The following is a 20,476-nucleotide window of genomic DNA, read 5'->3' on the forward strand; positions in this document are numbered from 1 at the left end:
CAGACCTGCCAGTGGCACAAACACGAGCCATTACATACGCAGTAACTCGAGAGTGTTTCAAATGCTGATGTGCCTGCAGAGTTGCCATCTCTATAATGTAAAATGCAAGTGAGAGCTGTCAGCTACATACTTAAACGTCCCTATGTGAAAAACCATGGGTTTGCATTTACCAAGATTTGCATCTTGAACCCCAAACTGCAAGTCATAGAATTAGAGAATCATAGCATAGTTTGGGTTGGAAGGGACCTTCAAAGCTCGTCTAGTACAATGCCCCTGGCCATGAGCAGGGACATCTTCACCCAGATCAGGTTGCTCTGAGCCCTGTCCAGCCTGGCCTGGGATGTCTCCAGGGATGGGGCATCCACCACCTCTCTGGGCAACCTGGGCCAGTATTTTACTATCAGCAGCGTAAAAAATGTCTTCCTTGTGTCTAGCCTTTAGTTTACAACCATCACCTCCTCTCCTACCATAACAGGCCCTCCTAGTGATGGAAGGGATGTGCACAGATTTGCACACCCTGGCTATAGGGTGATCCACTGCACTCGTGAAACTGCTGAATTCATGTGTGCTCCATTTTTTTCCTGAAGACATGGTGAGTGACTCCCTGCTTGTCTTCTTCTCCCTGCTTCTTCTTCAGCCGGTTACTCACACAAAGCAGCTCTATCAGCTTGGATCTGAGATAGTATTTTTACCTCCAGTAAAGGTTGCCCTTCTTTTGTGATACTCAGTGTTCCCTTACTACTTGTCACTAATAATGGCAATCATTGGACTGGAAAGACTTGGGGTTTCCACCATGCAATGGTTCATTTAAAAATAAAAATGAATCAGAAACTCACACTTCTTGAAGCCAAGAACATTATGTTGGCACTGGTGCCTAAGAAGGGAGTTAGGGAAGTCCCTCCTGGGCTGGAGTGCTTCCTGGCTGATCTGCAGGATTCCTGTGTATTCCCCACTGGGTCCTGCTCCAGACACAAACGGGGTGATTTGACAGCGGAGGATCAGATCATTAGGTCTGTGCCCTAGAAAAGAAAAGCTTGTGTCCTGACGATGTATTTGCACAGCACAGACTGGGCAATGCATTGAAGTATGAAGCTGTGCAAGAAATGGTATGTCATAATTACTCAGATTTTTAGAAAAATCAGCAAGGGAAAAATTAAACCCCCTCCTTCCCTACCAAAAACCAAGTCATTTTTTAACTGTGCCTCTGAAGTGTTAGTTTGCTTTTGGCACTTTTCCCCTTTATCTAAACCTCTCACATAAGCCATAATGACAGCATGAGTTGCATGTTACTTCATGCCTTGCAAAGGGCTGGAATTCCTTAGGTGTCTTAAATTATGGGCTCCTTTATGACAAGAGACTTATATTCTGCCCGATATTTACTAATATGCTGTGAACAGCACATATATTGGATAGAGTTCATATCATTATTGCATAGACACTCGTTAGTCTCTGCATGGTTAAAGCCTCACATGTTTTATTGAAAACGGATTTAACAGTCTAATGAACTCTCACATAGGAAAAATGCAATGAAAATACTTGTAGACCTGTAAGTTAGAACCAGAAAAACTAACTATGTAAAATAAGGAGGAATGTTTACCAAAGCTTTTACCATAATTTAAGCTCAAACCTGAACGAAAGAATTTTTGACATGAAGATAAAGTTCTTAAAATTTCCTTTAATTTTTCTATTTAGATATCTTTTTGTAACTTCATGGAAAAGTCTGACAAAAGCTTTTCTCAACATATTTGCATTGGGTTGCGACCAGAATTTATTAGAAATAATTCAAGAAAAAGCTAATCTTGGGGAATATTTTTTGTAAAAAAAGAAAAAAAAGTAGATGTGGGGAGTTTCAGTTAAACAACTGCTGCTATTATGGGGCTGATTCTCCCCTACTCCCCTAGACTATAATATGTTTTGTCATTTCAACTTTTGGAAACTGGGAAAGCAGGAATATTTCTCTGCTGCAATAGAAGTTTATACCTACTTGGGACATTTCTAAATGAGCACAGGAGGGACACAGTGATGGGAGTCTGGACTGTGGATCTTGCACAGTCTGGACCACTCAGCGTATTCACTGATTCCCAGAGTGAGGAATGATTGCTCTGACATTTTTTCCCTCCTTTCAATACTGAAATTCTATGATAAATCCAAAGCTGCTATTTTTGGCAGTCATGAATAGTACGATTTTTGGTACCTTACTTACAAGCAAAAAAAACTTACTTTTTTTTTTTTTTTTTAATTGCCACAACATCTGTATGGTCTTTGGCACTATTAAAATGTTTCAAGCATTAAAAAAGAAGTCTGTAAACTAACGAAGAGGGCCCTTCGCGTAACATCCTGTGCTCCACAAAAACATAGTCACACAGAATATTAAGTCCTACGAGATCATAAACGTAACACTTTCACTGATACAAAGCCAAATTCTGCTCTCATTTGAACTACATCAAATTTAGGCCAGTGTACATGAAAAATACTCCAAACCTGTAGTTTTCATGCAAATGCAAATAAGTCATAATACATGAGCGACCTTTGCAAGTGTGAGTCTCTGGGCACTACTTCTAAACCTCTTCTTTTTGAGTTCAGTCCTTGTTCAGTAACACTGAACGTGAGCTTAACTATACAGAGTTGCCAGCTGTGCCTTTAAGAACTTAGATCATGAAAAGTGCTTTTTCATTTTTTTTCTTTCCTGGGTCTACATATTTATTTCAAAGAAAGCTCATTATTTGAATGGAAGCAGTTGCATATGCACTGTGCTGGGCTGATTTCAGGATAAATGGGAGCCTCAGGAACTTGTCATTAGCGGGTATTGACATTTTCTGAGGTATTTGGAGGTGAGCTTTTATTAACAGCTCTGTCCTTCAATAGTGGTTAATAAATCACCGTTGAATTTTCAGGCACTCACAGAATAGATAGGAAGCCAATTGGGCTCTGAAAGATTACTCTTCTGTTTGTTTAGCCACTGGCTCTTTGCTTGCAACCGATAGGTTTAAGAGCTGGGAACGTTGCATTTCCCTGTATGCTTTAGTTGACTTGTTAGAGATAGTTGTTTGTGTTTGATAAATGAGAGGATGATGAAGGGCTGGCTAAATGTGAGAGGTGTTTTTTTTTTTTTTTTTTATCTGCAAAGGTTAGGGATGGGAATTCCTCAAGTAGGCAAAGCTGCTGGCTTCTGGCAATGAGTAACTGTTTTGTCTTGGATGCAACCTGAGCTCGTTAGTGCTCTCTCCCCCTTTCACACATGCACACACACCCTCTTGGGTCAGCTCCAGATCCGCGTGATGGCTTACGGGGAGCCAAACTGTTTCTTCTCTTCGCTTGCCTTAGAAATCTCAAAGTGTGTAAAATGCACGTATGTATCCGAGAACCCCCAACTGCTTCAAAACACACTTGATTGCACTGGAAAATGTGCGAAATTGAAAATGGAAATGTACTAAATGTGCTAAAAGTGGAAAGCATGGGGAAAGAAAAGACCTGTCCGAGGGAGCCACTGCGGTTTAGTGAGGTGTCAAATGGACCGGGCAAGTTTAGGGCCCAGATTTGTGTTCGTGTTTGGTAAATACAAGAGCAATTACATGCCGTTTGCTGCAAGAGTAAACAGAGAATAGGTATCTGGGCATAAACAGTTGTGTGCACTTGTCTCCAGACTGCCTGGATGTGGGTTCATATGTGGATACCTAACAAAACAAATTGTATGGACAAATTACTACAAGGAGTAAGTACCCTTGGCTTTTGTGAAAGTCTGTAGCTGAGTGCACATCACAGGAAACATTTCAGTTTAAAAATCCCGCTGCAACATCTCCCTACTCTGTTCTTGCAGATTTATATTGATGGTATCTCTTAGCAGAGGTGATCATAGGCATTTGCATTAGACTGGGTGATACACAGGGGTGCAAGCCAACCTCAACTATTCTCGGATTCTATGGCCCTGCTCTTGGACTCTGCTGTAGTGTGAGATGGTTTGAATCTGAAAGTTGTACTCAGTTTGGTTTTTCTGGCTTACACAGAGGTTATTTTTCATAAGTGTGTAATCTAAAAGTAACGATTTGAATGTAATGATTAGAAGTGGGTCAAAGAGGCTGGGATGTGAATCATGCCATGGGAGCATTTGGAGCTAGCACATTAGCTGGGAGCTCCCCAAAGGCTCTTTGAATGAACAGGCAGTAACTGTGAAAAGATTGATAAGTTGGCAATTGAAGTGGCCAGCGATCAGGAATTGCCCCCTGTCATTATTGGTGGAAGGGAATGCTTTGAGTTATGCTGGGCTGCCTTAATTGTAATGTGTCTTAATGAAGAGTAAACGCATAGTGTGAAAAATGAAATAAAACAGCTTCTTTTCCCTCAGGGTTATACAAAACAGATTATTTCCCTGTGGAAAGCAGATGTTTAATTGCACAAAACCAGAAGCAGAATAACACATGGCTGGTCTATCCATGTACGTTACAGTTGCATGTGCTGCATGCTTAAGCTGCTGTGTTACAGCTGATGGCTGCAAACTGGACCTGTTCATAAGGTAACTGCGACCATTTCAGCAGCCCTGAATCTCTTCCACCTACAGGAACATCCCTCAGGTTTGCAGGACTGTGGAGCAGTGCTGCCAAACTCCTAAAATGTGTTAAAGCATGTGAAGGAGAAGGAACTTCTTTGAGACAAGTAACATGGCCAGAGCTCAGAAAACCCTAAGCAGTTTGCTGTTGAGTTACTCTGATAGCGGAGCTGCAATCATTGCTGTTATTGTCTGCGACATGCAATGGCAGCCAGAGCCAGCATAGCACTTTCTGAGGCAGGACTTCCATGCCAAATATATTCCCCCTTTATTTCTTCTGTGTCTCTCAGTGCAGGGGCGGGAGGAGAAGTTACGTCACTGTCAGCGCAGCTGGTGGGGACATTACAAGAAGCAGAAGGACATCTGGGATGCCGGGCACCCTGTGTGACTCTTGCAGGGACCGAGCCAGTAAAGATTAACACCTGTTTCCAACAACCATATTCTTAACTAGCAACTTCCTTCCACAAAAGCTAACTTTAATTTTTTCCCCTCTCTTTCAATTTTGTTTCTAGCAGTGCACAGTTTTGTTGACAGCAGAGGCCTGTGTGTTGCAGTAAAGCACAACTGGTGTCCCATATGCCCTGGTAAGTCTTTCAAACGAGGCAGCAGACTTGTTTCCCCTTGGAAACTTCTCAAGACAAAACAGCCAGGACACTTTGGATGTTATCATGACACGTGGTTCGTGAAATGGGATCTCTGAACTTCAGGTCCAACACAAGTAGAACTCCCTCAAATCTCCAATTCAGAAAAAACCACAAATTTGTTTGAATCTGCTTGGTAAGATGGCTATTTTTATTTGAAAATTGTGTCCAGCTTGCTTGGGTCTGAACACCTGGGAGTCTCAAGAAAAAAGGCAGCAGGAAGAGGAAAAAAAAAAGCACGGGCTTGCGAAAGCCACAAATGAGGCAAAACATGTAATATTCAATTATTTCTGGTTGCACAGCTTATTTTTATTAATGCACAGTCCCAATAGCTGGTTGCCATGATACAGGGCAGTTGCGAGAGAAGGTGCAGAGTAAGGAGGGGAGTCGGATTCAGAGGACTCCAGGGAAGTATAAGCTTTTTATGGCTTTACAACGTCTGACCTCTTAAAGTCTCTGTCTTTGTGTTGCCTTTGATGGATGGACATGAAACTCCCTGCAGAACTGAGATGCCGTTGGCATTGCTCTGGCACGCAGCTTGGTAACTGCCCTCCCAACTCCCCAGAATTAATAGTGATAATTAATATTGGGATTAATACAAATAACACCAAACCTGCCGAAGAGCAGTGGCTGTTACAAAGAGCATTTACTTCTTGAGTGTCTTGGCAGGGTGGTGATGGGAAGGAAATGGTGATGGGAAGGGAGAAATGTCTCAAGGAGCTCATGAGAGCACTGCCCTGCCATGCTTTAATGGCACATACATTGTTTCTGAAACAATAGGATGCTTTGGCTGGCATCCTACTAGACTTAATCCTATGGTTTTTAATCCTCAGGGGCATTAATGGTGAGGAAGGCAGCTCCTTCTGGCTTGCCATTAAAGCCTGCGGTTTCTGTTTAGGTGAGGACCTGGCCATGGGACTGGAAAATTCATCACAGCTACCCTGTACACTCATAGTTAGCTGGACCTGGAAATGAAGGCAGTGGCAAAGAAGGAAGTTTCAGAAATAATGGATGTAGATGCCTCACTTCCTCATCAGGAAAATGAGAGAGCAGCAGAGCCTCAGTGTCCTTCTGCTCCCTCCCAAGGTCACTGCTGGTGACAGCTCAAAGCCTGGACCATATTCTTTAAGCTCGTGAGTAATCTGGTCACCTCAAAGATTGCTCAGGTCTCTCCTACCCTTTCACAAGGCAGTTTTTCTGTGGTACAAAGCGATTCACCGGACTGTGAGGAAGCCCTTCTGAGCTGCAAAGCCCTCGATGCTTCGCAGAAGCCCCCACGTGTGTAGCAGTGACAAAGAAAGCATTGCAGAAGTGTCGTCTCACAATAAATGAGATTGTAAGCATGAAGACAACGGGAATCTCACAGCAGAGCTGCCCATGTCAGTGAGGGATGCTTTGTGCATCTTGCTGTATGTACCCAGTGAGCCAGCTTGAGTGAGATAAACAGAGCTCCTGGTCAGTTTGGACCATCAGGCCACTGTGGCTTTTTTGAGTTCTCTTTGTCTCCCCCATTTTTCTCTTTTCTTGGGCTGAAAAGCCCAATTCCACCTGAATGCTCCTCTGTTCTCAAGATCTGGGCCCAGCACAGATTTAGAAAATGAACATTTATTGTTTTGTTATATATTCCCTCGCCTCCTGTGAGTCTTTGGGAGAGAACTCTTAAAGGCTATTTTGCAGACACAGTCTATCACCTGACAGTAGTCAATAAAAGAAGTGGCTACATCTTGATTATAAAGGCCAATCAATATCCCTTTAACAAGAAATGGGTTTTCTGTTGCTGTCTTGCACTATTGCATTGGTGCCCATGGCCATTTGCAGCTCTGTCTCTGCAAGCTTTGGCCACAGCCAGAAGACCTCATGGGGCTTGTGTGTCCCCTACCAGAGCATATTGCTCTCAATGAAATCAGGACGCAGCAATCCCCTTCTGAATGTGACCTTTCAGCTTCTCCCTGGCGAACATGTTTGCAAATGGCTCAATTTCCTGCTGGCTCAGTGTAAATTTTTCAGTGTGGGGGTTTTTGTCCGGTGTTGCTTCGCAGCGTGAAGCTGAACAGGAGTTTATGACTCAGGAGGGGCAGCGACTCTGCCAGGTTAGACCTTACATGTAAGATCCCCTCAAGTGGCGACAAAAATAGCTCTACAGACCAGTGATTGATTTATTCTCCTCTTCCTTGATGATGGTGGTAGTTGCACCTTGCCAGGCAAGCACCTAGAAACCCCAAATGCTTCAGCCCTGTATCTACAGAAAAAACAAATATTTCTGCATGTCGGTGCTCTGTCACTGTTATGAGTGAAGCCGAGGAAGGGTAGTGCAAGGAAATTCTGCTGACAAGCTCAACTCACTGTGCAATTAACTGGCATAGCCTGACACCTTGTATTAATTTGCATATGTTTAAATGAATTAGGCAAGTACTAATGCTGACACTAGCAGCCATACATTTGTATTTGCACAAACACACCCACCTTTACTAAAAAGGTCATTATTTTCAGCATAGACTTTGTCTCTCTTTCATTTTATAATACGTATCTCCTCATATAGAGTGTTTAAAATTATTTATAAAATATGCCTCGATCCTCATGGTATTTCGAAATGAAACATAAAATCAAACATTGTCTCTCATATTTTAAAACACAGAAGCTCCATTACTGTTTTATAATTGCTAATTAGCAGATAAATGTTTCATACTCCCACATTTTTTATCCTCCAGATACAGCAAAACAAACAGATTAACACAGGAAACCTGAGAACTTCAATATCTGTTTTATGATAAGAGCATTTAGTAACTAAATCCCTACTATGCTCAGCTCTCAAAGACAGTGTACTAGTGGTTATATGATACAGAATAATGAACCAATACAGAGGTATATTTGTGTTGTTCTCTGGTTAGAGTGGGAACTGAGATTTAGACTCCTTTTTTCTTTTTTTCTTTTTTTTTTTTTACCCTGCAGTTGCTACTAATTTGGAAGACTTGTCTAAGGCCATAGAATAACTTCAACCATTTTGTAAGTCTTGCACTGTAAAATTGCTAAAACACATAAAAAACGCTCAGACGTGCACCCTTGTGTATCATTGCATGGGGGTATAAGTGTTATTAGACAAACATAGTAATCTAGTGCAGAAATTTAGTATAAAAAATAATTATAATTAGCAGTAACACAGGATATCAAATAATCGTCTTCGGGTGACAAATACAGGAAATCTGAGAAGTACTGAGAGGGGAGTGGGACTTCTTCGGTTGCTACTTAGGACTAAATTACCTAATAAAAACAGGATGTGATTGTATGATACTGAGTCATAGATTCAACGTGAGACACCGTGCTATATTAGAAGATGAAGTAAAAAGGTATTTTGAGTGTCTCTGGCTAGAAGTAAATTTCTTATCTAAAAAACCACATACATTATGGTTTCAGATATCTGCATTTTTCTAGCCTAATTCTTGATTATTGCAGAGGAGATATTTGTTTGGCATGGGTCTCTTCCCAAAGCATCACCATTTAAATTCTCCAGCTTCCAGCAACAGACTTTGTATTTTGGCAAGATGAATCTCCTGGTATCTGCATACCTCTCCTGTTCCTTCCTTCCTGTAATTAGGGCTAAATCTGCTCCAGGACCTGTTCTTTTGTAGAAGGCATCATTTTTAGAGCAATACATCATTGGCAAGTCATGACACTAACAGATCTTTGAAGAGGGCTGCCTCTCCAAAGAGGCAGAGTCTCACCTTGATCAGTGCTAGACACTGCTTGGTAAAGAGCCCCATCAGTTGGTGAAGAAGAAGGAATAAAGTCATTTTAGCTATAAGGATGAAGGTGGAACCTGCTTACCAATGAAATAACCTCAAAAAGGTATCTCTATTTTACCCTTTCCTATTTCCCATCAACATTTCCAATAACCTTACTTTGATTTTAGGGATTCAAGTTTAGCTGATGGATAAATAATATTTTTTGTCCCCCTGAAACATTTATTTGCATCTGAAAATAAATCACTTCTATTTTTGCACTTCCTGTGCCTTTTCTTTTCATGAACATTGGTGCGATAGTTTGGTATTGACACAAGTGTTGGCAGAACGCAGACATCAGAAGGAGTTGTGTCTGTGACTCCTTTCATGGGACTGAGGAATTGCTTATGTTTACAAGGCATAGCTCTTTTTCCCAGTCTAAGCCCTTGCCCATAAAGAGGTTTGTGAATTGGTTACTGATCCCAGCCTAGTTGAGCTGCAGATGAGAAGCCAATGGTTTCAGAAACTGCTACTTCATAGGCAAGTCTGGTCCCCAAAGCTTGTCTTTCTTTATTCAAGATGAAGATCAGCTGACTGAGATGCTGAAAATAAACCACATGACAAAATTGACCCGTTGACCAGCACAGTGTCTCTGGGGAGACAGAAACTTAAAATGGAAAGACATTCAAGCAAAAACCTCTCTTCCCAGCCTGTTTTTTAATTTTTTTGCAGGGCTGTTATAGGAACAGAGACAAAACCATCAATGAATCCAAGAGGAGGGAAAAGGAATGTTATTGAAGTGTAGGATCCCTCACACAACTGAAGTGCCTGTGGGTTTTTGCAGTGTTTGCTTATTTTCTATTATTATTTATAAAATGCCTAAGCATCTGCTAAGGCCATCTCAGAAGGAGCAAGACCTTTTGATGGCTGTCTAAGTGTCAGCACTACACAAATCCAGTAGCCGAATCTCTGTGGGTTGGCAGCTGCTGGTGGTCACTGTACCAACTCAGTTTCTGTTGGGTTGTGAGGGAGTCCTTGGGGAGCCACACTGGCAGTGGGACCCCAACCTGTCAGCCCTTCTGGTCCTGGCACCCATCGCTCGTGTAGCTCTGCTCCTCCACAAGCTGTCAGAACTCTGGTTTTGGAAACTAATCTGCCAGATTTTAGCCACTTGCCATCTGCAAGGGCTTTATCCAACCTGCATCACTTCAGGTGAAGATTGACTGTGTTGCTGGGCCAAGCCATGCACTCTCTAAGCACTGGGTAGGCAGCTTAATGATTGCGGAGAAGCTGAGGAGCTTAATTTCTCAAATTATTCTAAAAATCCAGGTCCTGCAATTCCATCTGGGAACACTCTCAGGGAGCTAGGCTGTCTCCTCAGTGGAGTTGGTGACTACCACCCAACGAACTGAGAAACAGGAAACCACGCTCCAATAAAAAACGGTCATGAACACTGGAAAAGGGCATTTTAATGTATGTCTTCCCAAGAAGTAGGGGAGGTGAGATTCAAATGGTCTGTTTTTCAGAGAGAAAATCCCAAGTCATCTTCTCTAAAGTATGTGTTGAGCTTTTTGAAAGTCTTCCCCTTCTTCTTCCTTCCTGCCTGTCTCTACAATAAGTACAATTGTTAGACAAGGCAGGTCTTTGTGCTCCAAATTTAATACAGAGTTTTTGACCCATGGAGTGATAAGCTGGAAAATAAATGGCTGGATTTTCCCCAGTGTTGAAGAACGCCTTTCACATTGACTTGGGAACTTGCCTATTCTCGTCTGCCCACCTGGCTTTCACTTTGATATCCTTAACATCATAACTTTTATTGTCTCTTCATGTCAGTCAAACCCTCTTCACTAAATTACTTTCATTTATACATCCTCTCCTGCTATTTGGTCTCACCATCATCTAAGGTGAAAAATTTCTTCTATTCGACAGGATGGGAGGTGGAAATTACTATGTGAACAGTAAACTACAGGTTACAGAAATAATATGTCATTGTATATCACCCAGTGGAGCCTTAAATCAATTCATTAGTTTGTATAAAGCTTTTGTGTACTCTTTAACTGCATCATAACCAAGTTGATTGCACATTTGCTCTAAGTTCCTTTTTTTTTCTTTATGTCGTCAGCTTCTAGGATTCTTATATAGTTACGCTGAATGTGTTTCTAAAGATTGTTTTTCTTTCTTTCGAGTCTTGGTTTATGTTTTCTCCTCCACTTCTCGACACATCCCTAGCCTGAGGCAAAAGTGTGCATTTTGTTCACGGAAGGTAGACACAGGGATATTCTTCCCTGTGCATGGAGTGAAAGGCAAGCTGAGATATGCTGGATTAATGAAAGAGGTACTGAAAATAAGCTGGTTGATTCATAGCGAGCCATTCACTTGCTTTCATGCTGCTTCATAGCAAAAAAATCTATCGACTGAACTGTACTATACAAATAATTTATCCTAATGCCAAGAAACCTCCTACCATTTTCATAGGCTAAGTTTTCTTTTATGGGCATGCCAGGAAAGATTGCTTTTTGGTTGAAATTCAGGATATTAAGGCAACCCAGGAAACTTTGTTTTGGAAGAGGACAGAATTAGTAGAATTATATATATGTATATATATATGTATTTTTTTTTTCAGTGTTCAGTGAAAAACCTAAGAAGTTACTACTTTAGGGAAACAAGGAAGAGAAAGGCAACATTACATTATCAGTAACTGCCCATGCTAAAATACTGATCCAGCCTGACTGCAAAGTAAAAACAGACATATTTTTGATACAATGATTGATTTTATTATTCCAGCTGAGATTTTTCTCTTCATTTTTCTGCAGATCTCTTCTGCTCAGTAAATCAAGAGCTGTACAAAGGTCCTTTACAATGTAGGCTTGATGTACAACAATATTAGCCAAGGCAATATTCAAAAAGTCATGAAACAGTCATCAAAAGTACTGTTCCTCATTTCAATCCCTGCATGAAATCAAAACCTTTCAAACAGAGCCAGATTTTTATGAAGGGTGGCTGTTTAAAGCGAAGTTACCAAAAGCCTTGGCCATGCCTGAACTTTTATTTTAAGTGTTCATACCATTAAATATTAATATAGGTCAAATAACTGAACCCCCTGAGCAGATGAAATCTGCACAGTGAAAACAAACACACTGTATAACATGGATCAATGTCACTCACAATGTTACTGGATAAATATGCAAATACAGACCAGGATTTCCCCGAACAAGTTTTCTTATTGACGTTCTGGGAGAATGAGAAGGAAAATATAAAAATTAAATAATAGTCACAACAGTGAAACTTTTAAGAGCTGATCCAAAGCTCATTGACTTCAGGGAGCTTTTTCTTTACTACCTTAAAGAGCTCACAGTGCTGCAAAACACAGTGGAAACACGAAGTGGTGCCTCGCAGACAAGGCAACGTCAGATTTGGCGGTGAATATGTGCTTAAGAACATGTTACTATAGGGATTAAAAGGAAAAATGAGGAACAGATCTGCTCAGTTTTCACTGGGATCTCCTGCATAATTTTACTGCAGGCTCTCCCTTTTTTGCAGAGGTCCTGGCTGCAGCTCGACCTAGCCAGGCAGGCTCTGCACGTCACCTTTGGAGCCAAGAACTGTGTTTTTACACTGCAGATGACTTTAGCCTTAAGAAAAGGAGGCTGAGAGGAGACCTTATGGCTGTCTACAACTGCCTGAAAGGAGGTTGTAGCATGGAGGGTGTTGGTCTCTTCTCACAAGTAGCAAGCGATAGGATGAGATGAAATGGCCTCAAGCTGCACCGGGGGAGATTCAGATTGCATATTAGGAAAAAAATCTTCACAGAAAGGGTTGTCAGACGTTGGAACAGGCTGCCCATGGAAGTGGTAGAGTCACCATTGCTGAAGGTATTTAAAAGGCATTTAGACGAGGTTCTTAGGGACATGGTTTAGTGCTAGAGCTATGTCAATGGTTGGATTTGAAGATCCTGAGGGTCTCTTCTAACCAAAACAATTCTATGATTCTATAATGATGAGAAGTATGGGAGGTCCTACAAGAATGTGGGATGTGTCCTTGGTCTGGGGCCTTGGCGTGGTCCAGGCAAGGTGTACTGTTTGTCCAGCTCACAGTCAATATTTTGAGGAACACTGATGAAAAACATGCAATAAAATTGAAGAGGAAGAGAAGTGCATAATGAGGATGGAAACTAAGAGTTTCTTGAATTGATTACTTTGTTACAAGATCTCTTATAATATAATTGCTTTTTGACTTATGGTTCTAAGGCTTTAAATTACGCTTAGTAATACCTTTTGCTTAATTCAGTGTTTTAAGCTTTTCTCAAAAAAAAAAAAAAAAAGGTGTGAATCCTGCCTTCAGCAGCTGAAGAGTTAAAAATAATACTCATGCCTTGAAACTTAGAAACCTTCACATAGGGAAATGTGGATTCCTATAGCCAGAATGTTCTGATTAACACGCACAAGAGTGGGTGTAAAAGTCCAATTTCAAATTTTAAAAGTGAACAGTTCTGCCACTTCAGCTGTGATTTGCCATTTTTTTGCCTGAGGATCATACTATTATTCAGCAGAAAGCTAGTAAAAATTACTTTAAATTATTCCCCTTTTAACTCCAATTTGACTGCAATAAGAGGTCATGTTTTAGAGCAAAAAATACAGAAGGACTTGTATTTACTTCAGAGTAGTAGAAACTAGATTTTCAGCTTCCTGTGATGTTCTGCAGTTGTGAAATGTCCTCATCCACTAAAGATGCAAAATCAAAATCACAGAAATATTTCCTTCAGAAAGAACATTTTAGGTTGCTCAAAAGATTTAAAATATTAAGTAAAAATATTTCAAATATTAAGTAAAAACATTTAAGTAGAAAATACTTTTTGTTCTGAAAGTAAGCTCTAAAAAAAAATGAAAATCTTCACAAAAAGTCCATACAATAGAATCTTTCCGTGCCGTTTATTTTTTTAATACAATGTTTCTATCTTGTTGAAATATATATTTAAGGGAATTTTTCCTCATTTATTGTATTTTGATTAAAATTTTTAATCAGGTTTTGTAATGATGTGCACCGTTTTGGAGGTTGCTTCTTAAAATGTAACCCAAACAGTCTAAATATTGCACATTAACATGCTGATGCGAATGAGACAATGCACACCTGGCTTAAAACCAAGTGCTCAGCCTTTTCAAAGTGCACTGGAGTCATAACCATCCAGCTAAACTGAAGCTGGTAATTAAAAATATGCAAAATGGTTTGGAAATAATGTGGATCTTCCTGAATGCGGGTTTTGAATATGGGTGTCTCTCACAAGGGTAAAGTGGATAATTGCCTGTCTATCCTGCTTCTATTCATTGCGAATAATTGAGTTGTTGTCAAACACTTCTAACACTGCCTATCACAATAAATATGAGAAGACAGAGGGGCTTTGGGAATAATCTCATTTTTGTGGCTGAGGAAGCTGTTTCTTTTGTATTTGCCTGGGAATAGCATAGCAACAGGAAATGAAAAAGGCAGAAAGAATGGAGAAAGCACCGCAGACTTTGCCTTGTTTCTGTATTTTATATCACTACATTGAGTATAAGACTCTGGTCCTACACCTGTGTCTCTCCAGGACCTTCTTTTGTGCGAAATCTCATGGCGCGTTCATCATTGGAGCGGTAGCATGAGCCCAGTGGATGGACGTGGTGGGGTAGGGACCAGAATGCCGAAAATACATGAGGAGCTTTGCAAAAGCACCTGTAAATCACATGGTATTCGCCAAGAAAACTGGGGATGTTTGGGTAATGATTGAACAAACACCTACACAGCACTCTCAGGCTGCAAGATGTCACCGATGTGGCTGAAAGTCCATCAGAGTGCAAAGGAATCTTGCTCGTCCGTGACAATTGCAGACTGTCTCCATGGAGGTGGATGCTGCTATCTCAAAACAGGCTCTGGTGCTGCTGTGGGCTTTGCTCTCGTACTTGGGTCCTGCGGAAGGACTCAGGTGGCATTTTTCATTGCAGCGGCTCCAGCAATGGCCTGTCTCTTACAGACCACCATGGCTTTTCTTCTCCAGCAGCCTGTCCCATAACACTTGCCTTTGCAGGTCTTTCCACTGCTGCGCTACTTCAACAGCATTTCCTAGCTCCCATTTCCCTGCACTGTCTCAGCTCTTCATATCCTACCGCAATTACTTTTTCCCATATTTTCATTTTTTCCTTCCTCCAACAGGCACATTTCTCACTGGCTTCAGCAGGTCTTTGAAGTTTCCTTCGTGGTGCTGTTCCGAGGGGGTTATTGTATTTTGCATATTTGGACTTTTGCACAGAGGCACAACAGACGACGCAGGTTGGGTAGCTGGAGCATTTAGAAGGTGAAAATGATGCCCCCAGAGATTTGAAGGAGATAGGTGTGGTTTTTACCTCTGAGGCTTGCTGGCACACAGCGTGGGTGATGCCTGATGTCTCCAAACAGCTGCAGCAGATAGACCCTACTCTTTCTTGTGTGCTTCCCAGAGAAACCATGACATTTGCCTTCCTCCTACTTATCTCATGTTTGAATTTTAGTTTTGCTCTGAGGTGCCTGTTCTCCAGACTCTCTGAGTCTCTTTCATATGGTTTCTTAAATGATAAAGCAGGCTGAGCCTCAGGAACAGCCCCAGAAAGAATCACTCTCATATCTACATTCTCAGATTTCCCTAAGAGGGTCCTGCCTGGAGTATTTCTGGACACACGGTGATGAGATTCACAAAAATTCCCTTTCTCCATTAGGGTCTTGATATTTCTGCTCCTACACTTAATATAATGGAGAGGTTAACCCAGAAATGCTACAGCAGAAATCTGTTGCGCATTGCGGCAACCAGAACAAACCTTTGATATCTGGGAGCTGATTCAGTCGTCGTCTTCAAAGGGCTCTCACCATCAGAAAAGCTTTTGCCACAGTAATAATGAAGCAGTCTGAGGGCCCAGGGATGCTTGTGTCTGTGCAGCATCGCTTTTGTAGAGAATAAGATGCACTTGGGACCTATTGCAGTCCCTGGCAATTAGACAAAGTGCAGCATCTCCAAAATGCCACTGTCCACACAAATTAATTAATCCTATACTCCTGAGAGAAGTGTTGTTCGTCGTGTTTTGATGGCAGCGGTTAGCAATCAGCAGTGCAGGCAGCAGCGAGCTGCCCCAGCTGATGTCCTCAGCTGTAAGTGCATTAGTAGCCCAGGGCTGCTGGAGAGAGGAATTGGGGGCTGAGGCCACCTTTCCCCTGGGCACCTCGATTCCTGAAGCCAAGTGACTTCCAGAGGCCACACAGAAAGTGCGTGGCTCTGTCAGCCCTGGAGTTCAACCAATACCTGGCTGCAAGCAGCAGACCACAATATCTCTTTCCATGCTGTAATTGTTAGTGCCTTTTAATAAATGCCTCCAGGGCCATGTGCCATATAAAATGTGTAAGTCAAACAAACCGGAAAGCAGATCAGCTTTGCGCTATCATTTATATTGGAAGAGTAGGCATGTTAAATCCCTTTTTCCACAAATCCCTTTCAATAAATCAGTTTTGGAGCAATGCAGCTGGTTGTCGGGTGCTTTAATGGTGCTGTACTTTTCAATGACTCTCTGTACTAAGAGGCGTTCTTGAAAGTTATGCTAAAATAGAGCAAGCAGTTTTGGAAAAGTGAGGTGTGTATCCAAATAGCTGGAGTGAATGAATTCATTCTATGTATCAGGGAAATGCATAGCAGGCAAAGGGTGGCCAAAATTATAGGCCAGGTAATTTCAAAATGTTCTTGGCTTCCTCCACAAACAGGTGTAAATCTGCTGCTTGCATTAGAAGCGAGTGCAATTCAGATGCAAAGCGAGAGCCTTTGAGAAGCCCTGGGTGAGAATTGGGAGGAAAACTCAGCTCCCGCTCATTGAAATAACTGCGCCTGGGAGCTGGCTGGCTACACCTGCTCTGTAGGAGTACTGGCAATGCAGGACACAGTCTGTGCACTGTCTTTTGAGAGCAGGTATAACACTCAGAGACACCTCCCAAAATGATCATTCGTACAAAGTGTCCCAGATAGTGCAGAGCACGCTGGCGGTGATTTGCATCACTGGGTAAAAACACTACGAGGAAAGCACGAAATGGAGGTGATGAGAAAATTGGGCAGCCCAGTGTTGTCAAAATATCTTTCACTGACTCTTCTAACAAATAACTCATCGTGGCTGCTGAGCTCCATCCCTTTCCACTGCCTTCATACCCCTTAGTTTTGCAGAGCTTATCTTTTCACATGGTGGAGCAGAGTCCCAGGATTTTAATTTGACTACAAATGATGTGGGAACATTATCAACCCCTGTTAATACCCTTCAGGGCAAAATAATTTAGTTGTCACTTGGTCTTCCAGCTTGGCTTAGAGGATTTCAAGTAAGGTGAAGAAGAAGCCAAAGAACTCCAACTAAACCCTGCAGTATTTTTTTAAACTACCATTTTCTTTTCTCATTTTTGAACATTAAAGGTCTATGTTGCATTCAGTCACGTAACTACACAAATTAAAAACTCGACTTGGCAAAAATCACCCCTGAGTCCTTTACTGGCATCTTTCCTGGAATGCCAGCTGTTTGAGTGAAGCAGAGAGGCCAGCTCTGATGATTCCCTACCCTTGCAGATACCTGCTCCAGATTTGTTTTTTTAAGAAATAATTTAGCGTACAGGTGGGTTTTGTGTTGAAAGTCACTGTTTTTTTGTAGATTGCCAAGACTGATGCGACATCAGGTTTGGATCCAACTGCTAGCATCAGGGAACTGAACTCCATTTTTAGCAAAGGATGTGGTTTGAAGTCCATCTTGGAATTCAGTTGCAGGTTTGCGGGACAGGAATAAATCCAAGAAATGTTTCCTTCTGAACCGTAGTTCAAATGAAATAAGTTTCATATCATGAATGGTGATTAGCAGAAATTATTTTATTATGAGAAAAAACCAGCAATGGAAAGTGCCAACATCAAAGCCTGTGAACATCTTCTAGTTTTGCATGTTGGAAGATATAAATATTTTTAAATGTTAGACATTTAAAGAATTTCCAGATTCCTGATGTACAGCAGAAGACAATAAATCACTTTGGATTCATGGACCCACACTCCCCCATAATGCCACTATGTATTTGTTAGCTGCATAGCAGATACCTCTGCCTGAAAGTTGTATTTTTGTTTCCCCACAGTGCACTTAGAATTACTGGGGCATGTTGATTGATTCCCATTACTGAGAGCTTCTATCACTTAACATGCATGCAAGAAAATCAGGCCTAATTGAGAGAGAGGAGATTAATGGGGGGGAACATGAGAGGTAATGCTGGTAAATTCGAAGGGGGTGGGCTGGTTCTAACTGGCAAAAGAGTCAAGAGTTGTTGTTTTGTTTTGTTTTGTTTTTAAAAAAGAAGAAAGACGTTCACCATGAGGACTGTCCACATTGGATGAAATTTCCCAGAGTGGTTGTGGTGGTTGTGTTTGGAGGGTAGGGCTGGACAAGGCCTTGGGCAACCTGGGCTGAATTCAGCATTGCTCCTGCTCCAAGAAGGAGGCTGGACCAGAAATCTCACGATGTCTCTCCCAACATGAACTGTTCTCCACTTCTGCAAGAAATCGCCAGTAGCCAACTTTTGCCCTTTTTTTTTAAAAAAAGGCCAGGATTCCAGGTTCCTATTACCAGGATTTCAGCTTTTCGATACAAATAGCCATTTTTTTGCAGGTAGTTTGGGAGCTAAAGTCTTTAACAGGTGACCCCGACTGTACTCCTACACACTTCTCTACGGCTCTGCATGAACACTGTATTTACTGCTCCTTCCTGGCCATGAGCTGGCATATCAACAGCAACATATCCACAGTGATGTGGGAGACTGTTGCTGCTACACGCAACATTTAGTTGTTGCCTTTTCTTTTCTCCAATGGCATATTTAAATTGACATAAAATAACCACTCGAATTATCTCTCAATTTTGTTCTGCTCTTTGCCCAGTTTTTCACTCTAAATTAAAAGTGCTGATGGGCTGCATTTGGCAGAATAGGCAAGCAACACAGGTTATGATCAGAATATTTGTTTCTGATCACCACTGCCATGATTTTATTATTGCTGTTGAATGAGGATGTGGGTAAGTTCCAGCAGGGAATGTACAATCTACCTCTGTGTTAGTGATCGCTGATTTGGTTTCCAGGTGTCCTAGAGCCGAGTACTTTAGGTTCATGTTGATATAAGCTTTCCAGCTTTACTTGTGAGTTAATTGTGTAACATGCATGCAAGAAATCAGCCATGAAAAGCATGGAAATTCCCAGGTCTTCAGTTCCTCTCTTTTCTTCAAAGTTCTGTTGAAAATGTGGACTTGGGTGGACACAACTAGTACATGACTGGGGATTTTGTGCAAGCTGAAGTCAACATATAAAGAAAAAACAGGTTAGTTAGCAAGACCTCAATTCTCACTGCCACAGTGCAAAGTGTTGGGGAAAGGAGGATGCACAAGTTTAGAAGAACTGATCAGGGTGAGGGCATTTAGTGCCAGTGGACAAGGATGGCCAGCCTGAAGTTACAGCCATTGCCTTCATCCACTTTTTCAGAGAGACTTTAGCACAATAGCTTTTAAAAGGAGGAAAATTTCTTTTGACCCAGACCAAGTAAGCACTTTGCAGTGCTTGCTGTCTATGCCTCACAGATGCGAATCCTTCTTTCAATACGCAGCACTGTCAGCACAACCAAAATGGCAAGAAGACATCATGAGAAGTGGACAGCAAAATGGTATGAAATTATTTTTTCACTCCTCAGGATACTTCTTCCCACTGAATGTATCTACCACTTTTAAAGTTACACTATGCTTTTAATGAATGCTTTATTGCCTTTGGGGCTGCTCTGGATAGGAAGGCAGGTAAGGATTAAACATTAGACTAGCTGTAGAAGGTCCTTGATGTTGACAAAAATAAAGGCTTTCAAATCCTGAGCTCACTGGAGCAACCTGGTGCAGACAAGGGATGCACCAAGTTCCCCTCCAAATACTATGTCAACACGGGTGTAAAAATCAGAAAGGTGACCCATCCCATAGGCGCTTTAGGCAGAGCACTGCAAATAGACACTTAGGTGGGACACACAGCAGTGAGACACAGCCAAAAAGTAGCTGGTCCCCGCAGAGCCCCAGTGCTGTCCCAGATCCAAATCCAAGCCAGGTTTCTCCCCGAGCGTCTGCTCTGCTCCACTGCCACCCCTACGGCTCCAGCAGAAGTGCTGCTGTCTGAGGCCAGCTTTGTGTTGTGTTTGGCACGCAATGAGGCCCTGAAAATAATCTCTTGTATTAGCTGAAACCCTCTCATGCCAACTTCGTGATCCCTCTGACATATTTGCTGCCAGCTTTTGGTGTCAGTGTGTTGGCCCGTGTCTCAAAGCGGTTACATTTTTAATGCTGCACAATGCGTACCTTCTCTCAGTGTGTCCCTCTTTTGTGGATGAGCAGGACTCGGAGAATTTGGCTGGATCATCGCTTTCCCCAGTAAAGATTGGGGACTGATGGAGAAAATGATCTGTTCTCCCCCACAGTGTGTACCAAAATGGCATGTGGTAAGTCTCATTCTGATTTCTAAAATGCTGGATGACAGCCACTGCCTCTGCTCCTCCAGCA

Source organism: Caloenas nicobarica, chromosome 14, assembly GCF_036013445.1.
Source record: "Caloenas nicobarica isolate bCalNic1 chromosome 14, bCalNic1.hap1, whole genome shotgun sequence".
Lineage (NCBI taxonomy): Eukaryota > Metazoa > Chordata > Aves > Columbiformes > Columbidae > Caloenas > Caloenas nicobarica.